The 27,657-nt window shown below is 46.3% G+C and overlaps 1 pseudogene; it reads left to right on the top strand.

The window, feature by feature from the left end:
* Positions 1 to 8,586: 8,586 nt before the first annotated feature.
* Positions 8,587 to 27,657, top strand: part of LOC116542268 — a 25,709-nt pseudogene continuing 6,638 nt past the window's right edge.

The raw sequence follows: 27,657 nt of genomic DNA, 5'->3' as shown, positions 1-27,657 counted from the left end.
GTGGCAGTAAGAGAGCATCAGAGATGACACCAGTGTCTTCAGTGGGACCCCGGTGGAAGGGCTATTTACTGAGAGAGGGAACTCTGGAGGAAAAGCACTTTTTAATAAACCACTTACTTTTGTGAAACGAAAAAGTAACCTGCATCCAGTGGTACTAGTTTTCCATGCAGACAGTTCATAACCAGGTCGAGTCGGGAAAAGCACACATGTTCCTTCTCTGAACACCTTCACTGTGGAAGAATTTGGCCGACTCAGCAGCAGGAAGACCACACTCTCACTGCTGGGCTGTCCCTGCTCTGCACAAGCAGTGCAGCCCCTTGTAGGGCCCCCGTTTTCTCACCAATAAAATAAAATACTGGACTGGGTGTAACTTTCCCTGAAAGTTTTTGACAAAGGCCAAGAAGCATTGTTATGCTTTGAAACCTGTACTTGACATTGTATGCATCTGTGCACGTGTAGCAATCCCATCACTAAGGCAGAAAAATGAAACAAGCTGCTAAGAAACATTTAGATCTTGAAAATATTATTATATTTTGCATGAGTCTCTAATTTCAATCAATTGATTGTAACAGAAAGATATAGATTGATCCGTGACAGTCATGAAATCAAACTCAAAAGAGAGGAACCAAGCTCTGAGATTTGTAGTTTGGGTCCCGGCTAAAGTAGCACCAGCAAAATGGGGGAAAAGGTGGCTCTAAACTGTCCCCCTCCCCCTCCCAGAAACATCAGAAAACAAGCAGAGGCCTACAGCAACCAAGCAAATGCTCACAAGAAACAGCAACTTGACAAGAAGAACAAAGCTCTTTGGCAGCTTTACTTCCTGCCCCACCCTCCGAAGCAGAGGCCATCCACATTCCCAGGGTAGGGACCCAGCCCTCGCCGTGGAGGGAGCAAGCAGGCCTTCTTCACAAATCATTGCCTCTGTGTGTCCTCACCTGCCCAGGGGCTACTGGAAGGATGAACATGGGTGTTCTTTGTTTCACCTAAATAAGAACTGAGGCTGGAAAAGCTGCAGGCGTGAAATCTGGAGCTGAAAAGCATAGTAACTGAAGTTTAAAATTCACTAGAGGTTATCAGTCGTGGATTCTAGCAGCCAGAAGACACGATCATTGAACTTCAAGATATGACCGTTGGAATTATCATCTAAAAGAGAGAAAAAAAAAACTTGAAGGAAATTAAACGGGGCTTCAGGGACCTGTAGGACACCACCAAGCAGGCCAAGGCACATCATCTCTGACCACTATGAAATGAAGCTAGAAATCGGTAACAGAAATTAAACTGGAAAATTTAAATACATTTGGAAATGTTTTAATGGACAAATTTTTTAAAGTGTATGTTTGTGGTGTTCCACATGATGGTTATGGGAATCCTAGAAGAGAAAGAGAAAGAATATTTGGAAAAATAATAGCCAAAACTACACCGTTTATATCCTGCATGATTTAAAAGACTGATTCATTTAAACATCATCATCAATCTTTGTTTGGGGGTTCACAAATATAAAATGTAGTTTGTGACAATAACATAGATAGAGGCAGAGGGGCAGAGTTTTTGTACCCTTCTTAAATTAATATCAATTCAAATTCATGTTATAAATTTAAAATATTAATTTTAATCCCAATAATAACCCTGAAGAAAATATAGGAAATCAGAAGGGAATCAAATGGCTTACTATCAAAATAACAACACAAAAGAAGGCAGTAATTGAGGGAATAAAAGGAAAAACTCTAACCTACATAGATAACAGATAGCAAACTGGTGGAAGTTCTTCCTTATCAGTAAAAATTTTAAATGTAAATGAATTAAGCTGACTAGTAAAAATGCAGTGATTAGCAAATGGATTTTTAAAATGATTCAAATACATGCTGTCTTCAAGAGGCTCACCTGAGCTCTGATGACACCAATATGTTGCAAGCGAAAAACAGAAAAGGAGAATTCATAAAAATAACAACCGAAATAGGCTGATGAGCCTATATCACTAACAGGCAAAATAAGTTTTAAGCCAAAAACCATTACAAGAGATAAAGAAGAATATTCATGCATTAACAAAATAGTTAATTCATTAAGAAAATGTAACAGTTATAAAAATATATGCACCAAACAAGAGCTTCAAAATATATGAGGCAAGCACTGACAAAACTGAAGGAAGGAATAGGGCTCACCAGATTAGCTGGAGACCTCAGTACTCCATTTTTAGTAACGGATAGAACATATAGACAGAGGTCAGTAAAAAGATAGACAGCTTAAACAGTGCTATAAACCAGTAGACCTGCCAGACATACATAGAACATGCCACAAAACGCAGCAGAAAACATGTTTTTCTCAAGTGCACATGACACATTCTCCAGGATAAACTATATGCTAGGTCACAAAACGAATCTTAATACATTTGAAAGGACTGAAATAACATAGAGCATTCTGTCACAGATGACAGAATTTCTTTCTTCTTAAAGGCTGTATAGTATTCCATTGTGTATATATGGTAACATTTTCTTTATCTATTTATCTGTTGGTAGACACTTAGGTTGATTTAGAATCTCGGCAATTGTAAATGATGCTGTAATGAACATGGAGTGCAGATATGTCTTCAACATACTGATTTCATTTCCTTTGGATATATACTCAGAAGTAGAATTGCCACATCGTGTGGTTGCTCTATCATTCATGTTTTGAGGAACCTTCATTCATGCTGTTTTCCACAACAGCTGTACTAATCTACATTCCCACCAACAGTGTACCAGTGTTCTCTTTTCTCTTCATCTTCGCCAACATGTTATCTTTTTTATAATAACTATCGTAACAGAAGTGAGGTGATCTTTCATTGTGCATTTTCTTGATTACTGAGGTTGAGCATTTTTTCATATACCTTTTGGCCATCCATATGTCCTTCTGAGAAATGTTTGTCTTCTTTTGAGAAATATCCATTTGGGGTCTTTGTTCATTTTCTAATCAGATTATTTATTTTCTTGCTATTGAGTTGTTTGAATCCCGAACATATTTCTGCTATTAACCCATTATTGTATGTGTAGTTTGCAAATGTCTTCTCCTGTTTCATAGGTTGTCTCTTCACTCTGTTGATTATTTTCTTTGCTGCACAGAAGCTTTTTAGTTTGATGTAATCCCATTTGTCTATTTTTGTTTTTGTTGCCAGTGCTTTTAGGATTCACATTAAAAAATTCATTTCCCAGGCCAATGCCATGGAGCTTTCTCCTTGTGTTTTCTTATAGTAGCTTTACAATTTCAGTTCTTAAGTTTAAGTCTTTTATCCATTTTTAATTGATTTTTGTATCTGGTGTGAGGGAAAGATTCAATTTCATTCTTCTGCATGTGGATATCCAGTTTTCCCAACACCATTTATTGAAGAGACTGTCCTTTCCCCATTGTGTGTTCTTTGTTGAAAGTCAATGAACTGTAAAAACATGGATTTATTTCTGGGCTCTCTATTTTGTTCCATTGGTCTATCTGTTTGTGTTTGTGCCATTTCCATATTGTTTTGATTACTATAGCTTTAAAAAACTGTTAGAACAAATAAATAAATTCAGTAAAGTTTCAGGATAAAAAAACCAACATACAAAAATAGTATCATTTCTGTACACTTACAATAATATATCTAAAAAAGAAATTAAGAAAACACTTCAATTTATAATAGCTACAGAAATACTTAGGAATAAGTTTAACTAAGGAGGTGAAATATCTGTACACTGAAAATTATAAAACACTGGTGAGAAAAACTGAAGACACAAATAAAATGATATTCCATGTTCATGAATTAGAAGAATTAATATTGTTAAAATGTCCATACTCCCCAAAGCAATTACAGATTCGATGCAATCCCTATAATAATTCCAATAACATTTTTCACAGGATAAAAAAAAAAATCCCTTAATTTCTTATGGAACCACAAAAGACCCCATGTAACCAAAGCAATCTTGAGCAAAAACTGCAAAGCTGGAAAAGTATCACACTGCCTGAATTCAAAATATGTGGAAATTAAACCACACACTCCTGACCACCATTGGGTCAATAAACCACAAGGGAAATAAGAAATCCCTTAAAGAGGCCCCGACCTGAGCCTCAGGGTCCAGGTTACACCTTGCTCTTGGACTTCTGGTCTCCAGGACAGAGACAGGAAGTTTCCATTGTTGGAGCCGCCCAGTTCCTGGTACTTTGCTGGGAGGCCTGAGCTGGCCAGCACAGGCCTCTGGTGCTCAGGTGTGCCCTGGTCTCTCCTTGTCCTCCCCAGATTATCCGTCTCCATGTCAGCTCCCTTCTGAGACCACACCTCTCTTGTCCCCACAAAATGCCAGGACTACAGGCTGCTGCTTAACTCAGTTTAGTGTGAACTGAATTCTCACTTCACTCAGTTCACACCAAAGCCCCAGAATTAAATTCTGATTCTGATTAGTCTGACTTGAGCTAAACATTTAAGGCTGAACAAAACCCTTTCTTCAGAGATCGCCAGCCTTGACTCCTTCCTCCCCTGGGGCTGGAACCTGAATGCATTCCACTGAAGCTTCATGACCCAAGAGTGGGAGCAGTAGGAATTCCCCAGAAGCAGTAAGGGGCTACCAGGAGTCAGATTTGTGGAGCCCGGGCACCATGAAGTCACACAGGCCCACTGCAGTGCAAGACGTGGGGTCGCAAAAAGGCAGGGATCTTGACTGAGGTCCCACAACTGTATTCACGTTGCAATTCAAGGACCACCTGGGATATGGAATTCCAGAGAGGCTGCCCAGGTTTATTACCCCACGTTCCTCTCTTTCTTCATGGTAACTAAATCAGTATTCGACTGTCAGCTGTGGAAGGAAAGCGGTGCTTGATTATTCCAGCTCTCTTCTGTTTCTAGCTTAACTGATTGACCCGAGTTGGGTGGTGGGCTTGGGTTCGAGGCCTCCCCAAGGGCCTGTGGAGAAGAGGTTTGGATACCAGCGGAGACAGCTTGGTTTGTAGACACCCCCTCCAGACGGGTGAGGCAGCAGGTGGCCACCTGGCTCTGAGCTCTGAGGCCTACCCTGAGTGCCAAGGTCCTCCTGTGGCTGTCATAAAAACAGGGCCAAGGCCAGATGAGTACAAGAGTAAAAAAAAATACATGCAAGACTCCACAGCCAGCAAGTCTCGCTTTGTTACCCAGGCTGGGGTGTAGTGGCGCGATCTCGGCTCACTGCAACCTCTGCCTCCCAAGTTGAAGCAATTCTCCTGCCTTAGCCTCCCAAGTAGCTGGGATTACAGGCGTGCACCACCATGTCTGGCTAAGTTTTTGTATTTTTAGTAGAGTTTCACTGTGTTTCACTGTGTTAGCTAGGATGGTCTCGATCTCCTGACCTCATGATCTGCCCACCTGAGCCTCCCAAAGTGCTGGGATTACAGGCGTGAGCCACTGCGCCCGGCCAGCAGGGGCTTTTGACCTCACAGACACACACACATGTGAGCCAGTGGCAGATGTCCACGTCCCCTTCCAAGTTCATCCTTAGGGGCTCAGCAGAGGCTTCTGGAATCAGCCCAGGAACTGAGGAAGCAGTTTCCGCTGACTCCTTTGATATTTTTTTTCTCCATTACAGAGACTTCGCTTCTTTATATGCTTCTGAATATTCACTTCCCAACCTCCATTTAAAATGGGATAACCCAAAACGGAGTACCTCTACGTTACAGCAAAGTGACCGAGAAAAACAGAGGCAGTGGGTGAACGCGGCACTAAGTGTGCCTTGTCCCAGGCATGGATTTTCTAGCAGGTATTTGAGGTGCTCTGTCATTTGAACCCTCAGGACCTAAAGGGCTGACTCTGGCCAGTGCCCAGGAGTACCTCACTCACTGCTTTGGAACTTCAGACGCTGCTTATCCTGGAAAGGCACAAAGCAGTGTATACATTTGAAAAACATTGTGTTGCGCTTTTCAGCAAGCTGTAGAAATTGTAGTGCAAAAGGACAAAAAAATCTTGGGACCCCAAACTCACTAAGCCAAAGGGAAGAGCCAAGCTTGGGAACTGAGCCTCGCAAAACGGCTTCTGATTTCTGTTCCTCCGAGGAAAAAAGCAAAAAAGCCCAGTCTCTCCCCGGGGGCTCCTCCACAATTTGTTCACAGGGAAATTCCTTTAGGGCCCCAAGATCTTTACCCTAAAACAGTTCTGCTGAATTTCACCCTGACAGCGTAAACTGCCAGCTTTTCTTCACAGGTACAGGACAAAGACGGGGCCAGGAGTCATCCCTCTGCCCACCTGAGACATCTGCCTGCTAGTACAGATTCACAGAGTGAGATGATGCGTAATTGACCATCCCTTTGCTGCCTCCTTTCACATGTAAACTGTGGATTCACTGAATGCTGATCAAGGCCTCCAAACAATACAGCCACTGCCCCTTTTTTCTATCCTCTCCCAAGTCCTTTTTCCTCTTCCCCCTACTGCCTACTCTTCCCCCTTTAAATAGGGAAGTACCCCAACCCTCTTTGGACAAAGCAGAGACCTCAAATGTTCCTGGGGTTTTGTGTTCCTTTTTCCCAGGCACGTCCTCAATCTTGGCAAAATAAACCTCTACATTGATTGAGACCTGTCTCAGATGCCTTCTGCAACTGTGCCTATGGGCTGTGCACCAATGCTTCATTTCTGATACGTCATTGGACTTGCAGCAAGATTGCCCAGGAAGGTCAAGGGCCTTTGCCCTGGCCTCAGGGATCACCTTCAATGTTCTGCATTTTTCCAGGAGTTTGGCAGGAATAACTCAGACAGCCCCATGTGGGCCTGGCCTGGCGCTGTGCCAGCCGCACCCCTCCTGCCGTCTGCCTTAGACTCCTCAGAGTCGTTGGTTTGCTTCTGTCGGGGCTGTCCCACAGATTCAGAGCTCACAGCAGCCCAGGTGCCACAGCTCTGCCTTAGGAGTGTTGATGCAAAGAGTCAAACTCTGTAAAATATTGGGAGAGATTTATTCTAAGCTGAATGGGAGTGACCACGGCTGGTGACACAGCCCAGGAGGTCCTGAGAACACGTGCTGAAGGTGGTCAGGGCAAAGCTTGCTTTGTATACACTTTAGGGAGACGGAGACATCAGTCAGTACTGTGAGGTGTACATGGGTTCAATCCAGAAAGGTGGAACAACTCAAAGGGCAGGGAGGGCTTTCGGGTCATAAGTGGATTCAAACACTCTCTGGTTGGCAATTGGCTGAAGGAGTTTATCCAAAGGCTCCTAGAAGGCAGCGTCTGGGTGAGGCTGAGGGGTTGTGGAGACCAAGGTTCTTACCATGCAGAGGCAGCCTCCAGGTAGCAGCTTCAGAGAGAATCGATGGTTAGTGTTTCTATCAGACTTCAAAGGTGCCAGACTCTTAGTAGATTCTCTCCTGGATCAGGAAAAAGACCTGGAAAGGGAAGGGGCTTCTCTAGAGAATGCAGACTTCCCCCACAAGAGACAGCTTTCCAGGGACATTTAAAAATCTGTCAAAGAGGCTGGGCATGGTGGCTGACACCTGTAATCCTGGCTCTTTGGGAGGCCCGCGGGGGCGGCTTGCTTGAGCTCAGGAGTTCAAGAGCAGCCTGGACAACATGGTGAAACCTGTCTCTACCAAAAATACAACAACTTAGCTGGCTGTGGTGGCATACATCTGTGGTCTCAGCTACTTGGGAGGCTGAGGTGGGAGGATTGCTTGAGCCCAGGAGGCGAGGTTGCAGTGAGCCAAGATCACACCACTGCACTCCAGCCTGGGTGATTCAGGAGACTTTTTCTCAAAAAATAAACAAACAAATAAATACTAGTAATAAAATTTGTCAAAGAAACATGTTTTGGGGTAAAATACTTTGATTTCCTTCCTTTCTGAGGCTTCGTAACACCCCATTGTGTGTGTGAACCACGGCGTGCTAATCCATCCGTCCACCCAGGAGCCGTGGGCTGCCCTCACCCCTGGCTGTTGTACACAGGGCTGTCATGAACACGGGTGGACAGGTATCATTCACATCTCTGCTTTCACTTCTTTTGGGTCTATGCCCAGAAGAGGAACTGCTGAGTCAAACTGTCATTCTACATTTAACTTTCTGAGAAGCCGCCACCCTGTCTTATGCACGCCCTGCGGTCTGTGTGTCCAACCCTGAGGCCACTTCTCCATGAAGACTAAGAAGCTTAAGGCCGTCGGGAACATGCAGTGCTCAGCGTGGGTGTTAACTTGTCTCAGTAGAGTGAGGATGACTTTAACTCGATGCAAGTTCTGCCTGCACAAGGGAGACTGCCCTCTTCCTTTCTCTCCGGGACAGAGACCCAGCTGCTGGGTTCTGGCTTCTCCGCCCTCAAAGGCCTGAGCCCCGGCCCTGGCCCATCCCCGGTGCGGTGGCTAAGTGGGGGCAGGTGCATGAGCCGCGCCACCAGGCCCCGGCCAGAGCCTCTCCTGCAGAATATCTGGGGTGGGGCGCCTCCTCTCTCAGCACAGCCGTCTGTAGTTTAGCGATGCCGAGGAGAAGCCACCAGGCTCAGCAAACACCCTGCCTGCCTTTCACACGGGATCCCTGAGAGACACCTGTGCTGGGAGTGAGCCTTCCCCTGAGAGGGTGACACCATCAATCTTCAGCCTTTTAGTCCAGGAAAATATGTCCTAAAGGGAACACCTCCCCAGGCGTCCGATGGGTGTTGCAGAGCAGCACCAGGGCCTGTGTGTCCACGGGCAGTGTGGACTAGTGGAAGCATCCGAAACTCCCAGAGGACACCGAGGTGAGGTGAGGCAAGCCCCAGGGGAGAGGAAGAAGGGAGGCGGTCAGCTTCTCTACTCTTCCCATGCATCCTCTGCAGGTGTGGCCTCTGCAGGCAGCTCTTGACGGCAGGAGCTGAAGGCTTAGTGCTTTGCAGGACCAGCTGTGAAAGTTACTGGCAGACAGCACCAAGGGACATGGGCACAGGATGGAGGGAGGCCACTGGGCAGGGCTGTGGGCATCCCATGTGGCTGAGGGCCACATGCATGGGGGTCCCTCACAGACCCCTCAGCACTTAGGGTCCCAGTAAAAGAGTCTTCCAAAGAAGTGAGAGGAGACACCAGAGGTGATGGTCAGGAAACACACAGCGCATGAGCCATGACCACGGGGTGCACCTGCCGTTCTGCGGGAAGGGTGGCCAGCACTCCAAGTGGGCTCCTCCCTGACCATATGTGCCTCAGTTTCTACATCTGAAAAATGGGCAAAACAACAACGGCCCCTTCTTCACAGGGTTGCAGCAGGGATTATCCAAAAAGCATGCACTGCCACTTCTAACGTGGGCAGGCGGACAAGTGAAGGACCTGACACATCGCAAGCCACAGCACCTCCAGCCAGTTTCCCTTCTGGAGGAAACTCACAGGAGATAAGACAGGGGAATCAACCCGGTCCATCTCCTGCTTCCCAAGGGCTGCTCTCCCCGAATGCCAGTTTTAATAAGATCAGTAGCTCCCTCCATCACAGAAACAGTAAGAGACAGTGGACCCCACAAGGCCAGTTCTGTTTTGCAGTCTTGGCAGCAGATAGCAAGCTGATTGCCACAGTATGGAGCAGGCTGAAATTCGTGCTTGCTGACACCAGGAAGAGGCTGATCTCTCCGTGGGATTCCTGGACTGAGCGCGGTGGGGAACGGACCAGAGCAGAAGCCCCTTTCCACCCTCCCCACCCCCAACGGGCCCTGCTCGGGAGACAAGGGGTCATGAGCTGCTGGGCCCTGCTGGCCTTCAGGCTGGCCGGGCTGTGGCCTCTGCTTGTGAGATCTCGGAGGGTGTGTCTGTGGGGTGGAACCCAGGTCCTTCACACCACTATCGGGGGTGCAAATCTGCAATGAATCCTGTCATCCTCAAGAGTCTCCAGCCCCAGATCACGGCAAAAACACGTTTGTGTGGTCCAGGGACTCAGCTCACTGCAGTCGGATCACCTTCACCTGCTCAGGTAGCACGGGGTCCTCGGGAGATGCTGACCTTGCTCATTTCCCCCTGCACATGGGGAGGGGCTTCCCAAAGGCAGAGGGGTGGCGTGGACTCGCCAGGGGCTGGTGTCTCTGGTCTCCCGGCAACGTCCTGCCAGCCTTTAAGCTCACCTGGGCATTCACGGCAAGCTCACCTGGAGGTCACGAGGCCCATTCCCTGGTCTAGCCTGGGCCTGTGCCCGCGGAGCCCATGGCTCCAACTCCGTTCCTCTCAGACCCTCCCCTCTCCCGCTCTTCCCCTGTGTCCTTTCTCCTCACAGCAGCTTTTCCTACCCATGCCCCCTCCATGTGGAACCAAGCCTGGTGTGACAGTTCCAAGCTTCGCTCTACCCTTGTCTAAAGTGCACGTGGTTCTGAATCCAGAATGACTGTGTGTTTGGCTGCCAGCTGGCCCAGGGCAGGGGAGGCTCTCACGTCCTGCAGGGAGGGCACGGGTGGCTGCATTCACTCGCTCATGTTCTGTGGGTTGATCTGCGGAGGGAGAGAACATTCTCCTCAGTCTGGAAGTTTTCTGGGGGGAAAAGGTTTTGTGCATATTGGTCTTTGTATGCTAATACAATAGAAAGTCTCATGCTTCTTTAACAACGTAAAAACTCAAGTCGTCTCTGGCCTCTTACCGCCTTTCATTTGGGATGGCTCTCCAGCCGTCACGGCCAGCTTCGTGCTCTGTGCTGGGCAAACACACAGGCTATTTATGTTGGCACCAGCAACCGTACCTGCCACAACCCCAAGTGATTTAAAGCCCTCTGGGTCTTCTGGGCAGAATGTGCTATTGACTCAAAATCCTGCCTGATGCCAACCTGCCCGGGTAGAAAGCAAAGCTTCAAGAGCCCAATTGACACGCCGGTTGCTCCACGTCTCGGCTATCTGCTCTGAAGTTAAAGGAGCATGATCCGTTTAAAAATCAAGCTGGAGAGTTTCAGTAAGTAAATGGCATTTTAAACTAGAATTTAGTGATGAAGCTTTCATAAGAACGGCATGCCTATCTCATCACCGTGCTTGTTCAGCTGCCAGCAATCTAATGTCTACGGCAGAGCAAGGACAACAATTAAATTGTCAGGAGACGTGTATTTAAATCTTGGCTTTGACTCTACCAAGCATTTGACCCTGGCCTTTCAGTTTCTGTAAAAGGGGGTGGTGGTGCCCACTTCCAGGCAGATGTGAGGACATCCAGAGATGGATGACGCCAACCCCCCTCCGGGGCTCAGAGTCTAGAAGAGGCCCAATCCCTGTCTCCTTTTTAAGGTCTTAGCAGACAGAAGCTGTGGCCGCCGAGGAACTGGCATGCCCCCAACAGAATCGGCCTCCAATTCTAGTTCTCAGAGGAACACGGGGACCTTGGGGTGGCAGCAGGTGTGACCCTGGGCTCGTGGGAGCCACAGAGCTGCTTCTTTGGGAGCCAGAACCCTTTGAGAATTGGATGAACACACCTGACTCTATTCCCAGAAAACAATAATGATAATCATGATAATCCACGCATAATGGGGGGCTGTAGAGACCACTCCCCACATGAAGCCCCGCCCCTGGAAGAAGCTCCAAGCCCCACCTTAGAGGGTTCACACAAAGGTCCAGTGACCATGTGGCCCGCCCCACCCTGTCTACTCCTTGCAGATGGAAGAGTGCTCAGGGCTAGAGAAATATCACCGCAGAGTCAAGACCAGGCTCGGGCTTCCTGCGCTTTCTCTGCAGAAGAGGAGGCGGGAAAACCAGAAGAGAGCCTGTCTTCTCTCACACCCCACCCAGTTGCTCCCCAGCCTGGGGCCAGGCAGGCACTCACCCCTCCCGACGTCCTTCCCCTCCCACTCCCTCTACCTGTGGGGCAGCTCCCATGCCCCTCTGGGAAGCCCTTGCCCAACCCCATGGGGCACCCACAGGAGCGTTGGCCTCGCTCTGGACCCGCCACCTGGTGAACATGTGTGTGCATCTGTTTCCCCAGCACTGCTGCGAGCACCCAGCATTCCAGGGTCACAGAGCAGGTGCTTCTATGACTGTTTGGTGACTGACATATTTCCTATGACATTGATTAGAGATTTAAACACACAGCAGGTGTGAGACATCTAACTTTTTAAGTTAATGCTGAACTCCTAAACAAATTGTGTTGGAATCCATTGTGGTTGTGGCTTTCCAGGGCTTCCCTTGTCTCCTGGGAGTAAGAAACAGTTCAGAGATGTGTGGATTTCTGGGGGCTGCGCCATGGGGTCTCTGGAAAGAGGCAGGTGACCCCTCCCTCACACAGCACCCGGGCTGAGGCTCCCATTGTTTTCCCTGCAGATGTTTCAAATACAAATCCGCTCTTGCAGCTTAGCCTGAGGAAATTAAGTTTGATCTTGTTAAGAGAAAAATATACTGTTAGGGTGTTGGTATTTTTTTCCATTGCCTATAATTAAAGATGTCTTAGGCTAATGCAGCACCCCCAGTGAGAGGAAAGAGCGGTATTTACAGACCTGGGTGCTTAAAAACAAATTTCCAGCGGGATGATCATCTGAGCACCGCTAACAAAAGGTTCATTCTTAGTGGAAGGGAGGGGAAGAGGGAACGGTACTTAAGGATGCCCACAGCCCACGGCGGGGAGGGTGGGGCCTCAGGGAAAGGCTTCCTCAAGCCTGCAGCTGCTGAACTCGAGAAATTAAATACATATGTAAATGTTTTAAGGAGAAAAACAAAAGTCACAGAGCGTTTCAGCCCCGGAAGTCCTCCAAGGAGCAAAAGGTTCTCTTTAGGAGTCAGAGGTGCAGCAGCCCCAAAACCAGCAGCTCCAGGTGCTCCCCCCGGGGCTCATGGTGCTTCCCTCCCCATCGGGTCCTGCGCAAAACCCGAACTTAGGGTTGGCAGCGGGGAAGAAGGTGGAGTTTGCTTTTTATCCCAAATGAAGGTGGAAAATTTAGTATGTATTCTAATTTTTTATAATGAAGGGACTATATCCGTCCGAGCAGTTAATAACATGGCGTGCCTGGGACGCCTCCAAGGGCAGATTTCCCACCAGCCAAATCCTGGCATGGGGGTGTCGCTGTGGCCCACACTCAGGACACGGCCACGGCCTGTCAGCCTCCAGCTCACAGAACACCTGCTGGGCAGAAGCCCGGGAGGACGGCTGCCTGCCTTCTCAAGGCTGAGAGTCTGGACCATGGTACGCCCTCCCCAAGAAACCTCGCAGGCACTAAGTTTCCCCAGTTAAAGGGGGCTAGTCACTAGGTGAATATATGATTTTAATGTATTCTCATATCGTTCCTCTCTCTCTCTCTCTCTCTCTCTCTCTCTCTCTCTCACACACACACACACACTCTCTCACCATAGTTTTGGCGTCTGAAGGGGCCTGGGCTATGCACACCTTGCAATAATCCTCCAGCTTAGAAAACCAAAAAAGCAAACCCTCCCCTTCCTCTCCACAAGCCCAGTGGTTTTAAACTGCAAAGAGCTCAGGGCTCCTGAGTCCGCCGTAGGCAGTGGCTGAGCCCTGCATGGAGCGTGACCCTGGTACTCTGTGGAGGTTCTGCCCAGGCCTGAGGGGCAGGGGTATAAGAGCCAACACAGGATGTTTACATGAAGTTTTAAAATCAGCACCTTAAACACAAACCGTTTACAACGTGAGCTCTTTTCACTTCATCCTAAGTCATCCCACTCAAGTGGGCATAGGGGTAGCCAGCTGACTTCTGCAGTCACACAGGTGCAGCTTGACATCCAAGTCTACCCCTGTGAGCTGCCTGCGTGTCCCCAAGCCACCGTGTCTTCTTCTGTCACTGGGGACCATGGAGATAATCCCACCTCGAGGAACCAACATGAGCACTCCACGAGAAAGTGACCGTGCCAGGCCAATGCCATGCTCTCGCTCCGTGTTAGCAGCCTTACTCTTGGCATTTACTGAGCACCTACAGCTAACAATATACTAAAAGTCCCAAGGCCTGCCTCAAACAGTGCCTCCTCTAGGGAGCCGGTGACGTCCTGACCTCCAGGTTCACCTGCCACCCACCTCCAACCCATCATCTTCCTTCTGGATGGTGGCGTGACTGCCAGCCTGCCAGATTCCCAAAATCCAAACCTTCCCACCTGCACCCAGCCCAGCCCCCGTGCCATGGGAGTGGTGCACTCTGGAGTGCCTACCATGTGCCTCTAACACCCTGGCCGCCACACCTGCAGAGTCGAACAGAGCACAGGAGATGTGAGGCTCAGACCCTCGCAGGCAGGGGTCATGTGCACAGTACAGAACATGTGAGGCAGACGACCCTCACAGGAAGTACTTCAAGTGCACAGCACAGACACACGCGGGGACAGACCCTTGCAGACGGGATGTCAAGTGCAAAGCACAGAAGTGACCCCAGGGAGGGAGTGAGGGCACAGCGAGGTTCTGGAGCCAGCTGTGCAGTATAACAGTGGCATCAGGGACGCAGGGATAAGGTCTAGAAAAGCCAGTGTGATGTCTGGGCAGATCCCAACCTGAGGTGCCCCTGCAAAGCTCCTATCGCACCCCTGGTCCATGGTAAGGGGCTTCTGCCCCTTATGAAGTATGTCCAGCTACGTCCTGAGCCCCTAATGCCAGGACAAATGCACCTGCTCGGGTTCCTGCCTCCCACCTTCCCGGCAGGTAGCTGGATTCCATCCAGACAGCTGTGAAGTGCCACACACGTGTTCATCATGGGTCCCAACTCCCCAAAACACCTGTCTGCAACAGCACATCCCCATGAAGCCAGTGCTGCCCCAGGTCAAGGTCAAGCCAAGGTTGTGTGGCCTTTGGATGTGGCTTCCCTCAACCTGGATGGGCATGCTGGGCCTGGGCCACCTGGCCATGCTGTCCTGTTGAAGTCCCTGGCCACAAGGCATGGCCTTCAAGGGGGAACCTCTGCTAAGTATCCGCGCCCATGTTTGCTCCATGCTGCCCCATCCACACCACCCCCTCTAGTTACCTCTCTGTCTGCAGCACCCGCCTGTGGGTAGCTGAGAGCAGGGAGGGTCTGACCCGTCTTTCGTCCCTGATGGCTGGCAAACAGCAAGCCCAGAGTGTACCCCATCCGTGTGTCAGCAACGTTGTGAGACTGTTAGCCTGACGTCATTTTGTGCCCCCTAGACCAGGACACCCTGGTGCTCCCACCTGTGAACTCAGGAGGTGGCGGTGCCTGGGTGAAGGGAGGGGACACCGCTCAGCGGGGATGTCAGAACTGAACATGGTTCCGCGCGCAGGCACACAACTCCGGGTGGGCTTCCTGGCGAGGAAGGAGACTTCTTCCCTGGAAATGGCTCCCTTACACCAGAAGGAAGGCTGGCTGTTGGGACAGATAGAGGGGACACAAGACATGCCAGGGAACTCTGTGCCCAGCAAAAGGGCAGAGGGGAAGGGACAGAGAGGATGGACTGAGGGGGGCTTCCCCAGCACCAGGCCTCCCTGACGGGAGTGAGCGCACATGGATTTTCTGAGCCATCTTTGTCTATTAGATGCTTCCCACAGGTGTCTGGAAACCCAAACACCAGGCAGAACGTCTCCATCTCATGCGTCCACACCAAAGAAATCACTTTATTTGAGATGACTTCTGGCACTGTACAAGACTGGTGTGTAAATAGTTGGGGCTTTTCCAATGATCCTCAAATTACGTCATTTACTCCTTCAATTCATGAGGCCATCCTCCATTTTCCCACCGAGGACACGGCCGACATTTCCTGCAGATATTAATTATATCATGGATGACCCAGTCCTGTGATTTCCACATCAGGGACTGGAAAGTAACAGTCTGGGGGCGTCCATGCCTCTTCCCAGCAGCCTCCGAGTCTGTTCCTGTGGCTTTTTATGTAATCAGGCCACCAGCTGCTCCCCCACTCGCCCCTGCTTGAAGGCCATGCCACATGGTGCGGGGGGAAGACTCGGGCAGTCTGCTGCCAGCCTGAGATGCACGTGATTCCTCAGAATCGCACCTGCGTTTCTAGCTCCTCGTTATTCTCCCTCCACTGAAATGGCCTCCCCAGCCCAGCCCCTTCTTGACCAAGAACACTCAACACCTCGGACTGGACTCATTCTTCAGACCAGCCCCGACGTTCCCCCGACACTTCCGCCCCCGCCCTGGCTCATATCCTCTAACTATGGGGAGCCCAGCTACCTGAGGCCCAGCAGCCCCACCAGGCGTGAACCAGAGCAACAGGAGCAGCAGGCTTTTCTCGGGGACGTTTCTGCAGCCGCATGGCCCAGGCACAACACCAGCTCCTAGTGCTCCATCATCCAGGCACAACACCAGCTCCTGGTGCTCCATCATCCAAGCACAACACCAGCTCCTAGTGCTCCATCATCCAGGCACCACACCAGATCCTGGTGCTCCATCATCCAAGCACCACACCAGCTCCTAGTGCTCCATCATCCAAGCACAACACCAGCTCCTAGTGCTCCATCATCCAGGCACCACACCAGCTCCTGGTGCTCCATCGTCCAGGCACAACACCAGCTCCTAGTACTCCATCGTCCAGGCACAACACCAGCTCCTGGTGGTCCATCGTCCAGGCACAACACCAGCTCCTAGTGCTCCATCGTCCAGGCACAACACCAGCTCCTAGTACTCCATCGTCCAGGCACAACACCAGCTCCTGGTGGTCCATTGTCCAGGCACAACACCAGCTCCTAGTGCTCCATCATCCAGAGCTGCTGAAAGCATTTCTAAATCTGTACATGTAACAAAATATCTCACAAGTCTTGAAAATAGATCATTTACAGTAACCAACAATGTGGTCACCTAAACACAGCTAATATTTCTGTAGGTTACTTTAGAATCATAATATTTAATTATATTAATTAAGATAATTATGTATTATTACATAATTGTTGTCCCTTTGCACACAAAGTCTAGGGATAGATAGGTTTTTATGGGGAGCTGAAAAAGAAACAAAAGAGATTTCTTTCAAAGATTTTCATTCAAGAAAGAAAAAAATAATAGTGCATGAAATAATGAAACTGCCTCAAAATGTTTAAAAAACAAAAAAGGCTAATAGAAATTCTTGATTTTATAGGATGGCAAATTAAAAAACAAACAAACAAACAAACAAAAAAACAAACTTGAGAGATGTGAGCCTCCCTCCTCTCATGAGATGAAGGAGCTGGTGAAAATGAGCTGAACCCAAATGTCCACCAGTGTCTGAGGAGAAGGCGCGTGCTGACGTCACAGCCTAGATTTCTACCACAGGTTTCAGGCACACTCCTGTGAATTTGCACAGTGACCCAGGAGGGAGCATGAGGAGGTAGCTGCCTGATATGGTTAGGCTTTGTGTCCCCACCCAAGTCTCATCAATAAGTATCGTCCCCAAATCCCCATAATCCCCACGTGTCAAGGGAGAGACCAGGTGGAGGTAATTGAGTCATGGGGGCAATTTTTCCCATGCTATTCTTGTGATAGTAAGTGAGTTCTCATGAGACCTGACAGTTTTTTATAAGGGGCTCTTCCCACTTTTCTGGACACTTACCCTACCTGCTGCCTTGTGAAGAAGGGGCCTGCTTCCCCTTCAACTTCCACCATGATGGTAAGTTTCCTGAGGTCTCCCCATGTGGAACTGTGAGTCAATTAAACCTCTTTTCTTTATAAATTACCCAGTCTTGGGCAGTTCTTTATAGCAGTGTGAGAAAAGAGTAATATAGCAAATTGGTACTGGGAATGAGGTACTGCTATTAAGGTACCCAAAAATGTGGAAGCGACTTTGAAACTGGGTGACAGGCAGGGGTTGGAACAGTTTCGAGGATTCAGAAGAAGACAGGAGAATGTGGGAAAGTTTAGAGCTTCCTAAAGACTTGCTGAATGGCTTTGACCAAAAGGCTGATTGTGATATGTAGCTTATCCCTTGGTCACAGAACAATTGGGCCCCTCCAAAGCTTGGGGCTTGCAACCTCTGAAGCAGTGGCCTGAGCTGCATGTTGGCCTCTTTTAGGCACAGCTGGGATGCAGGGCACCAAGTCCTGAGATTACACAGAGCAGCAAGGCCCCAGGCCCAGCCCACAAAACCATTTTTCCTCCTAGGCCTCCCAACCTGTGATAGGAGGGGTGTAGGAGGGAGATGAGGAACTTCGTGGGAACTGGAATAAAGGTGACTCTGGCTACACTTTAGCAAAGAGACAGACAGCATTTTGTCCCCATCCTAGTGGAGCTTTGAACTTGAGAGAGATGGTTTGAAATTGGAATTTATGTTTAAAAGGTAAGGAGAGCATTAAAGTCTAGAAAATTTGCAGGCTGATGATAAGATAGAAAAGAAAAAAAAAAAAAACATTTTCTGAGAAGAAATTCAAGCCAGCTGCAGAAATTTGCATAGGTAACAAGGAGCCAAGTGTTAATTGCCAAGACAAAGGGGAAAGTGTCTCCAGGGCTTGTCAGAGATCTTCATGGCAGCCCCTCCCATCACAGGCTTGGGGGCCTAGAAGGACAAAATGGTTTTGTGGGCTGGGCCTGGGCCTTGCTGCTCTGTGCAGTCCCAGAACTTGGCACCCTGCATCCCAGCTATGGCTAAAAGGTACCAACATACAGCTCAGGCCATTGCTTCAGAGGGTGCAAGCCCCAATGCTTGGAGGGGCCCAATTGTTCTGTGACCAAGGGATAAGCTGTAGAAAGAAAAGCAGCTTTAGGTGGACAGCAGGTGAGGGACAGGAAAGGAGGGTGATTTCCACTTGTAGGCAACACTGCTTTTGAGCTGCTTAAGGAACATCTGGATGAAGATGCACCGAAAACCACTGGACTTGTGGGCCCTGAGCTCAGGAACGAGGCTGACCCGGAAATACTGCTAATCCACTGCACAAATATTCACCACATCGCAGGTGCGCTGCGTTAGAAAGGCAAGGGCAGGCAAGCAGATGTTACTCAATGGGTCAGGCGCAAAGAATAACAACAGCACCTGCTTCATTTACTGGGTGCTTACAGTCTTTCCCCGCTGGGCTGACTGCCCGATGGGTGTTATTTCACAGAATCCTCCCACGAACCAGCTGAGATCCAGGACTGCTTCACAGATGAGGAGACACAGGATCAGAGTAATCTGCCCAGCACACAGCAAGTAAGTGGTAGAATGTGACGCTGATTCCCGACGGTCTGACCCCAGAGATGCGCACGGTGCTTGTGGTCAGCACCGCTGGATGCTCATAAGGAGCCTGAGGATATGGAGACTGAAAGCTGCTGAGCTTCGCCACGTGGACCTGCTATGGCCCCCAGGGTAGGGCAGGGTCAGAGCGAAAGCTACCTATGGTGTGAAACCATTAGCTTCTCCTGGTTTGCAATTTGAATGTGCCCATGGGTCAGGGCACACTTAGAAAAACTTGGGCCAGGCACAGTGGCTCAAGCCTGTAATCCCAGCACTTTGGGAGGCTGAGATGGGCTGATCACTTGAGGTCAGGAGTTCAAGACCAGCCTGGCCAACATGGTGAAAGCCCATCTCTACCGAATTAGCTGGGCTGATGGTGCGCACCTGTAATCCCAGCTACTCAGGAGGCTGAGGCATTAGAATCGCTTGAACAAGGGAGGCAGAGGTTGCAGTGAGCCAAGATCACAGAATCACACTCCAGCCTGGGCAATAGAGCAAGACTGTCTCATAAAACAAAACCAAAAAAAAAAAAAAAAGAAAAGGAAAACAAAAAGTTTTACTGTAAGAAAAGAAGAGTTTGGGGGCAACATAGATCATAACGCTTGGCCCTGGGGAGAAAGTTTCTTTCTTTCTTTTGGAGGAAGAGATGCAAGCAGATGAGAAGAGGAGCAATGGGAAGAGAAAGGGCAGAGACACAGAGGGCATTTGGTGGGCTCTGGGCACAGGAGAGGAGGAGGAGCCTGTGTGGGGAAGGAGGCGGGAGAGAGCAGGTGCACCAAGGGCAGAAGCCAGATGGGCATCAGGCAGGGCTCTGGGCAATGGGGTTATCTTGCTGCCCTCAATGTGTCAAATACCATTCAGATTCCCCTAATGACAAAGGACAGATAAAGACGTTGTCAACCCAAAAAGCACACAGAGAGAGACTCTAAAAGCAAATGACATTTATTCGGGGATAGAGCATTGCAGTGGGAATATGCATCTGATATTATGTGTGTATTCCGAAGGATGAAGGAAGACAAAGGTTATTAAAGGAAAAAATGAGAAGGGCGATGTCATTGTTTTGAGATATTTCTCCTTGGCTAGGATCAATAAAAAGAGTGGGCCCAGTGCAGGGTTGAACAAGCACTTGCTGGGCAGATGTGCCTTTGTGCAAGCTTGCATTGTTTGCAGAGTCTGTGGTGATTGTTTTCATGCTTAGGAACCCTCCCTTCATGGCCTTTCCCTGTTTTATTTGCCAGGGTTTTCAACACAGGTGACTCCATTTTGATTCTGGCAACTTTCCCATTCCCCTCTTTCCATCAAGACCTTTCTCTGAATGTGCCTCCAACCCGTCACCCTGCAGTTAGGTTCGATTTTCCCTCGGTGCCAGGATGGTCCTGTCTTGATTTGGTCTGGTCCAGTTCTACATTGGAGAGAGTGACCAGTGACAAGGAGTCAGTGTTGACATCCAGTCAGCCACATTTGAGCAACAAGGGAGGTTTGGGGAGAGTGGGCCTCAGGCTAAGCCTACTTGGAGTTCAATTTTGTTAAGTTCTTATTAAGTTCAATTTCATCTGTTCTGTAGGTGTCTTGGATGATAGCCTACACCTACGGAACAGGTGAAATTGAACTTAATAAGAACTTAACAAAAGAAGAAGTTATACTTCTGCAGAAATTGAAAAGCAACAGATACAAAATGTTAAAAGGACAATAGAAAGTAAAACTAAGGCCGGGCGCGGTGGCTCAAGCCTGTAATCCCAGCACTGTGGGAGGCCGAGGCGGGTGGATCACGAGGTCAAGAGATCGAGACCATCCTGGTCAACACGGTGAAACCCCGTCTCTACTAAAAATACAAAAAATTAGCTGGGCATGGTGGCACGTGCCTGTAATCCCAGCTACTCAGGAGGCTGAGGCAGGAGAATTGCCTGAACCCAGGAGATGGAGGTTGCGGTGAGCCGAGATCGCGCCATTGCACTCCAGCCTGGGTAACAAGAACGAGACTCCGTCTCAAAAAAAAAAAGGAAGTAAAATTAAGAGTAATCTCTCAAACTCAGGTTATATAATGGTTTTGAGACATGAACGTAGGCTGAAAGGCCACCAGTTGCATACATTAAATGACTACTGTTGTTGGAAGTAGATGCTCGGTGCTGCAAATAAACATTAGCACTGAGACAAAGGGTCTTTCAGCAACACAATTTTTATTTCCTGAAGGCAGGGCACTCTCACTAGCCATCTTGCCACAAGAGCACAATGAACAAAGCAAAACACACAGATTTATCCCTTACACACTTGGGGTCGTCCTTACTGCTGTGTCTGATCTCTGTTCAACAAGCACCTGCTTAAAAGTCAGACTTTACAATTTAGACTAAATTGTAAAGTTTAGTCTGGAGCCAGACTTTACAATTTAGACTAAAACCCGATTGGCTAATAACTTAAAATTTTTCTAAACAGGTAAAAGCAATGGAGAGCTGGGACATGCCTTTGAGCACGTGCAGCACAGATATCTTGGTTAAAGTACAAGGACGTAGAATGTACTATGTGCCTGTAAGCATGGCATGTCTCACAGCTACAGAGGATAGGGCTTAACAAAGAGTTATTAGCACACTTATGATTTATTCTTTAACAGGAAAGGAAACTTTGAAGAGGAACTTTTTTATTTCCTACAGCCATTCTGTCAAGTCATAAAGGTAGGCATTAAGACAAGTAAGAGTGTCACTGCAGCACGGAGCGCTGTTTCCATATCTTAGGAAAAGCTATCGACAGTGTGAAACCATCAGCTTCTCCTGGTTCGCAATTTGAATGTCTCTGGTCATGGCATCAGGAGGTCCGGTAAACTTTACGTTTGACTTATACATTAGGTATCAGACTTGTTCTTTGAAATTAATCTAGGTTCAGCTTATAGGGCTTCAGGAATGGTTTCCATTTTTAGTACCTTTATGGCAAAAAAACTGGTTTGGAGGAACCTGGAATTCATGATTTAGTCTGGTCTATAGGTAGTTACCAAGAACTCAAAACCGATGCACAGAGCTACAATCTAATCAGAGGTGTATTGGCAGGTTTTCTTAACCTTTTCTCTCTGTATTAATCACAGAGGAATCTCAGATTTTGAAATCTCTTGAGGCTAGAAAGTCAAACTAAGACTGACTATAGATTTCACCTACTGTTTCGAGGTTCCTGGTCCTGCCAGCAAGTGACAATTTTACTGACTATAAGATCTTTCTGACCCTTAAAAACAGGCATTCTTATTCTATGCACATCCCCAAATGTGAGATTTCAGACAAAACCTTGGCAATATAACCAATGTTTTCAATTGTATCCTCTTATCAAGGGAGAGTGAATTCATATTGAACTTATGCGAGTAGCTCTATTCCCAAAAAATAATGAGAATAATACATCCTGATAATTTCCGATTCTGGCAGAATCAAGTGGGGAGAAAAAGAAAATACTTCCACCTTTGTTCACAGAAGTATAATTCACCAAGTTGCTATAAACTGTAGATAGCTTAAGAGAGAAAATTTCCTTAAGTCTGGAAAACAAAAAAATTTCCAACAATGTCACAGATGAAAGTCATAGGAATATGATGTTCATCAGTTACTATGCTCATGTGATTGATTTTTGTTCTGCTTGACCTCGATCAGCAGCTTCATGAACTCAGCCATTTCCTCATCAATGTTCTACAAACCTTTACTTAGTCTATTGATCTTAAAGGTATAAGAAAATTGTAATTGAGGGTACATGTTAGAATCTTTTCATGAATTTGACTGCAAATGCTTTCAGACAACAGTCAAAACAATAAATGTGAATGACAGAGACTTAGAATAGCCATGGTTATAAATCTGAGTGAAAATTTACCATTACCAGAAAGTGACAAGAAAACTTGGTTATTTTTGTGGCATATAGCATAAACAAACAGAATTGGGACTTGATGTTGTACTAGACTTCTCAGAGTTTTATGCAACTTTGGAACATGCATATCAATAACACGTCCATCAATGTAACTGAAAGAATCCCTAGTATCTCTGACCATCTGACAGTGCTTACCATGCGATTTACCAAAAAAGGCTAATCATTTAATATTTCTACAAGATGAATGAACAGCAAAGTGAATGAGCATATTCCTCTCCAAAACACTTTCCTCTAATTTAATTCCTGTACTGTTTATTTATTCACACATAAAATACTACAAATATTATGAGTTCATTTATTATGAAGATAAATATTACTGAGGTTAACTACTACTGTCTTATTTCCTAAAAAGTTCATTTATTTATTGTTTATATTCCTAATTGTCTTTTAATTTATGTAAGTGATATTTTTAGAAAATAAATGATAAATATGTTACTATATACGATTCCTGGCATCTCATTTAACTCAATCCGTTATGTACATTGTTATGGGCATTATGGGGCTAGTGATGGAGTATGGTTAGTATAGAATATATAAGAATAAATGACACAATCTCTGCCCTCACTATAGTCAAGCCTGGGGTTAAAAAGTCACTCCCAGAGCCTTCTCAGGGGAGAAAGGGCTGAAGGCAGTGACACATAGCTGGCAAATCACACGCAGCAAGAAACGGCAGAAGGGAAGCTTCTGGGCATGAACCTGAGAAGTTTTCAGAGGGAAACTCCAACTTGAGAAATAAAATCATCATTCTCAATAAAGAAAACAGTATTTCTAAGCTGAAACTATGGACATTTAATGAATCTCAGACAAAAAAATGGCAGAAATAGTAACTAGAACAGGTAGAGGCTGCCATTCAAGAGCTGGTTGAAAATGTAAAGAAATAGACTTCAGAATTCAAAATCAAAACCCTTTGCAACTTTTATGAAGAGCAGATTAATATTTTTTTAAATCTTGTTGTTCTAACATGGGAGAAATTTTAGCTTTGTATCAGTGTATTTTTTTTTACTTTCTCCCTCAAAAAAAAAAAAAAAGAAAAGAAAAGAAAAAAAGCGACAGGGTATTGGGGTGGGAGGAAGGAGGGGAGCAGAAAAGGTAACTATTGGGTATTGGGCTTAATACCTGGGCGGTGAAGTAACCTGCACAACAAACCCCATTACACAAGGTCACCTCTATAACAAACCTTTACATGCGCCCCTGAGCCTAATCTCTTTTTAAACTTTTTTTTTTTTTTACCAAAAATACAACTTTATACTTAAAACTTTTTTCATACCTTTGTCACCTACTTACCAGTTTCTTTCTATCTTGCTTCTATTTTTTTAAATCCATACATTGAAACAGCCTTTAAATAAGCTCTGAATTAGACAGAATTGCTCTTTTTTCATTAAAAAACACATTGTATGCCTTCCTCATTTTTGTCATTAAAAACACATCTTATTTTTTGCTACACTTTGTATGTAGAATCATATATATATATACACACACAACACATATATATATAAATTAAAATTCTAACTCTTAGTAACCTACTTTTTACCTAAAACCAAAGCAATTTTGAGCTGTCTATCCAATATCTGTATTTTATCTTCTTTGAGGATACCCAGATATTTCATGGATATCCATAACTTAATTTAACATGATGTTAAGACTTTACATGCAAAGCTCATTTATAAATGTTTATCCCATTTAAATTTACCTAATTTGTTTATTTTTAATGGTTTTACTTGTGAAAACTAAGATGTTGGACAAAGTTAATCATTTTAAGTTATTTTCCTAGTAACCATTTTTCTAGCCTGTGAATATAATATTATTCACCTAAGTAAGAAACTTAAAGTAAAATACATGAATATTTTGGTGATGATGCAGAAGATACAGCTAATTTTCTTAAATCAATAATATTATATTAGTCTTATTTATAGAAGAGTTAAACAAATATTATTCTGCTTTTAGGCTGAGCTTGTAGTTTTACAACCTTGGTGTCAAACCATGACACCTTAAAACATCTAGTGGAGACCAATATAAAACTGTCTGACCAGTAAACTCAGGTAAAAATGTGTGTTGACAATTTTGAAAACATTTCTATTTTTAACAACAATTTTAAAACCAGCTTATTTATCAGAGTTACTGAAGTCATGTGACCCAAAAGACACTTAAGTTAATTACTATATAGTTTAACAACTTTTATGAGCACTTATTTAAGCCAATCTGAATAAATTTTCTTAAGGAATTTTTAGCTGATTATGCCAGATTTTACCACATAGGCATAATCTATAACATTATACACGTGCATATATGTATGTACACCTAAACAAACACACATAGACACACACAAAGAGCTTACAGTTTGCATTTTAGGATTTTAGTCATGAGACACTAAACATATAAACTCATCAGTATAGAAAAGAGAGTTAGACCCAAATTATGTTTCTGACAAAATGGGACAAATTCACGTGGCTAAACGTTGTTTTTTGTTTTTTGGTTTTTTTTTTCCTGACAGCCAATCTAATGAAGGTGGTAGACCAACATTTTGGGTAAAGCAGTTTCCACAGCAGTTTGACTTTTAAATAAAATGTTGTTTTTTCTTACCCTTTGCTCAGTTTCAAATGAGTTTAGGGTTAATGTTTGGTGTTTACCTTTTAGCAGGGCTGGCTGAATTGTGTACAATAAATTCTCCAAGTGGCCTTGGATTAGATTTCTCTTGCCTTATCAGTCTGGTTTGCTTGGCTGGTCTATGCGGGCAGGGAAGCATTTTAGCAGAGTTTTTTTTTTTACTTTTCTGGCTCTTTCGTGGCAAGACAAAACAACTTTTATGCCAGACAGAAATATTTTTATATTTTTTCTGTGAACTCAAGATTTTGACCTGTTTGATCTCAGGGCCTAACTTTTATAAACGTTTTCTACTACTTTTTTTTTTTGTAATACTATTCCTTCAGTTAACTGTGCTATTACTCTAAGCAATTGTTAGGAAAACTTAAACTTACATTTCCAGAAGGTGTCTTGGTTGCTGGTTGCCATGGAACTGTGGTAATTTGTAAACTCAGTAATTTGAAGGCACTTTAAGATTCTTTTAAAGCCTTGTCTGGCATGTCACAAGCAATGAATTTTATCTCAACATCTGCAGAAGAGTCAGCAAATGGAAAGTAGGAAGAAAAAATATGTGTATATATACACAGAGAGAGAAAGGTTAGAGAGCTCTGCAAGTTCACTCTATAGCTGGAGCTGTTTGGAGTCCCTGAAAGCTCCGCGGGCCTTAGGGTTTGAGAATTCCATTCCATTTCTTCAAGAGCCAAGAAAAGCCTGTACATCGAGCGGGGCAGTGTCAGGCGCTCGGGTCAGCATCTTGGACGGCAGCGGCTGCCAAGTGGCTTCTAGTTAGCTGTCTCACACCCACCACGAAGAATGTTTGTTTCTGCTCTGGGAAGATAATTTAGAAACGAGCAAGGGGAAAAGAGCCAAATCATTTACAGATGTACAAAGTTAAACCAAAATGAGTGAACGTCAGAGTGCTCACAAAAATTTTAGCCAGGCACTCAATCCAATGAAACATTAAGTTGGGCAGAAAGAGCCCAAAGTCAGTCCACAGAGAAGACAAGAGCCTCAGAGGCAGAAGGTAAATCCAGCAGGAAGCAGGGCGCTCAAGCCAGAGGGGCACTGGCCTTCATACCCGAAAGAACTTGCAGCAAGGCAAAAAGGCCCCTGTCATCCCACAAGGGACGTGAGGTCTTTTATTTCAGGTGGCCTTATAACCCAACCAAATCCCAGACAAAGTAAAAAGGCTTCTACCAAAATAAGGCGGCTCAGCCTGAGAGCGGCCTCACGCAAGCAGACGCAGTGATATAATCCCCATGGAAGCAGAGAGCTCATGGGCCCCAGTAAGAACCATGTACAGGTCTGAGAGTTGCCCGTCCTCCCAAGCGCGATCTTTCTCAGCTCCTGCACTGCACACTATCTTCGTCAGCCTAAAGAACAGACAGGCTTTCTAAAAGAAAATGACATTAATTTGGGAATAGACATAGCAATGAGAATACGTGTGTTATAGTAAACTGTCCATATTCAGGGAGGTCAAGGAAGATGGAGGTTTTTAAAGGAAAAACGAGGATGGGGATTACATCATTGTTTTGAGATCATTATTCCTAGCAAAAGAATCAGTAGTAATAAGGGTGGTGCCAGGCAGTCGCAGGCCGATGTCTGTGCAGGAGTACTTTTGTGTGAGGTGGAGACGGCCTTGTACAACGCTGCGGGTTTTGCAGCCTCTTTTGTGACAGTTCTTGGTGTCAGGCATTCATACATAAGAATCCTCCCTTTACAGCTTTTCCTGGCTCTGTTTTTCAGGGTTTTGACGTAAGTGACTCCATTTTGATTGTGACAATGTTCACAGGTGAAGTGTTTCTGAAGACACAACTTAGTGAGCAGGTAACTTCCACGTGTCATCTCTGACCTTTGCCTGTTGAAACCTAAGCAGTTCTTGTGGATGGTCGGGAGAGACCCTGGGAGTGAAGCCAGCTCCAGACTGTCACAGAGAGAAGCCCAGGAGTCAACCCCGTGTCCAAAGAATGAGGGACCAGGGTGGCCTGGGCCTCCCCACCACACCCCAGGGATACCGCAGAGAATCGCAGGCCACAAATACCACTAAAACATGTGAGAGTTGCCAACACACCACTCAACCCCCATGGAATTCATTTTCCTGAGACAGAGTGGTTAATGGGGACAGGGGACACACGCTGACCATGCTGGAGCTTTGTTTTCAGGTCAGTGAACCTTCACAGTCACCTGAAGAACATTTTACATTTACTTCATTAAAGCCGCCCTGCCTGCTCACTCAGGCCACGGTGTGAACACCCAGCCGTCCCGCCTGC

This window comes from Sapajus apella, unplaced genomic scaffold, assembly GCF_009761245.1.
Source record: "Sapajus apella isolate SASKATOON/1434 unplaced genomic scaffold, GSC_monkey_1.0 scaffold165, whole genome shotgun sequence".
Classification (NCBI taxonomy): Eukaryota; Metazoa; Chordata; class Mammalia; order Primates; family Cebidae; genus Sapajus; species Sapajus apella.
Note: the sequence above shows the minus strand (reverse complement) of the source record. Positions and strands in the feature narration are given on the sequence as shown.